Raw genomic sequence first — 2,423 nt, 5'->3', positions numbered from 1 at the left:
GCCTAAAAATAATGACTGTTGAAGAGAAATTGTATTTGATGACTACTTCAGTACATTTTTCAATACATTTTTCAATACATTTTTTAGTTTTATTAAAAGGAGATGTTACCTATTTATCAACTTTTAAATATATATATATATACATATATATATAACATTATTAAATAAATTTCAACTAAATATTAACTTCACTGTCCTCTAAATTGAAGTGGTGACCTATATTTTATATCAGAGTGAGTTTTTTAAACATTAGGGAGATAACTGAGGCAATGAAAAGGGGAGCAGGAATAAATGTTCCTTTCAGAGCAATTTGGTTTCAGGCTGACCACCAAGGTAGGTCTTCAAGAGGCCATGGCTGTTTCTCATTCCTAAGGTGCCTTTCCTTGACTGGTCCTCCTCCCCTTGAGTCTAATCAAAGGAATTGCTTATATTTGTGAGTACAGCAGTAGCTTGATTTAAGGTTTCCTTTAAATCATCTTTCTTATGTTTAAATGCAGGACCTAGAGAAGTCACTGGCTGCCTCAACTCTAACTTTGAAAGAACTTCCAAGTATGAAGTCCAATCTGAGCCGCCACATTGTGGAGGAGGACATGGTGGTGGCAAAGAACAGACCTTTTGCACAGAACATGCACATTCGTCCTCCTGTGTGTAAGTCAGTAAGTCTGCCTATAGGAAATTGCAATGTCCCAAAATTTCATTGTTAGAAAGAAGCTTTAATTTTTTTACAGTTCTTTTTCAGTGGGGTCCCTGCTTCCCCACTGTTCCTTTAGATTCTGTAATTTTAGAAGGCAGCAGCATGCTTAACAGAAACAACCCTTCCTTCCACAGCACTGGATGCTGCAAGTCTGTACACATTTATGGAAAGTTTTGAAAATATCAGGGAGGAGAACAATGAGAGGGATGGCATTCTAATGGGGTTCAGCTATTATTGCTTAGATGGTGACAAGTGTTGTCTGTATGTTGAGAAGCCTCTGGCCTTGCTTGAGCAACACTTCATCTGAGCCTAACAGCAGGGGTCATACTCGGCTCCTCTACATACACATATAATCAAATTCTTTTTAGAAAGGGTGGGTTTTGTAATCTATTAGAAGCTATCAGATTAACTGCTTGAACTCAAGAGGGTACAGGTACTTAGATGTTCACTGCTACTCAGGATAGTCCAGGTTAGAATGTCCCACAAGATCTTAGTTTTAGCAGCTTTCAACCGGGATGCAGTCTCAGGTGATGAAATAAGACAGGAGTTCAGTCTACTTCTTCCACAGTGGAGGTGGTCAGGGTAACTATATAGATTTTCTCCAGGTGACTGTCAGGCTGTAGCAGCAGCAGGGTTTTTTCAGTGGCTCCAAAGGACTGTCACACTCGTGCTGGGTTGCAAATTCCTACATTACATAGGCTTGGCAGGCTGTGGCCCCGTTGGTTTTTAATACTGTTTAGACAATAGCCTAGGATAATTTACCAAAATGACAAACTTTTTACTAATCAGATATTTTGGTAAACAGACACAGAAGGCTTAGATGTAATCATCTCTGACAGATGCAGTCTCCACCCTTGCACACCTGTTAACAATATTCTTTATACCTTTTTCTAAAAAGTAATAAATATTATTATTTTATATATTTTGCCTCATTTTTCCAAAATGGACTCTGGACTCTTGATCTTAAAAGGGGGTTTATGGGCAAAGGTCCATCTTCTGTAAGTTCTTCAAGCTGACTTGAGGGGTGTTGATCCTACCTTGCCAGGAACTTATAAGCTTAGCTTATTTTACAATGAGGCTACTAGGGTGAGATGTCATTAAGAACAATATTTTAAATTTTGAAAACTGCACAGACCATTTCTCCAGCTACAGCAGTGTAGCTTGTTTAGCACTCTGGTTTGCAAAAGCATCTTTCTGGATGACTTACGAATGTGATCTCTCATGACCCTACAATGCCTAAGTTATCTGTGCAGGCCTTTAGAGAGATGTCAATAGAAACACACTCAGTTTTATAATCCCCCCCCATTTTTTTTGGACAGATGAATTTCATGAAGCTGGTTTCAGCTCAGATAATGCCAATTAGGGCTTTTAGCACATACAGGACTTGGGAATTAAACTATCCCTCACAATTTATAACTTTAGCTCTTTACTACTATCACAGAGGATTGGCAAGTTAATGTCCCTTACAAGGTAGATAGTCATGGACATTAGGAATGCTTACAAACTATCTTCTCATGACCTCCTGGCTCTGACCAATTTGTGCAGGGCCATGCACAAATGACTCTAGGATCTGATATTATTTCTGCCATCCAAGCAGTGGCTTACTGCCTCTGGATGCTCTTCCATTGATTTTGTCCCAGGAGTGTCTTCTCCACACTGAGATAAATCCCTCATTTGCATTTCCCTTAGCTGGTTGTTGGACTTGAACTTGGGTTCTGATTGCTGTCCT

The sequence above is a fragment of the Dipodomys merriami genome, unplaced genomic scaffold, assembly GCF_024711535.1.
Source record: "Dipodomys merriami isolate MVZ:Mamm:240054 unplaced genomic scaffold, mDipMer1.0.p SCAF_1146, whole genome shotgun sequence".
Lineage (NCBI taxonomy): Eukaryota > Metazoa > Chordata > Mammalia > Rodentia > Heteromyidae > Dipodomys > Dipodomys merriami.
This window is presented reverse-complemented; position numbering follows the sequence as displayed.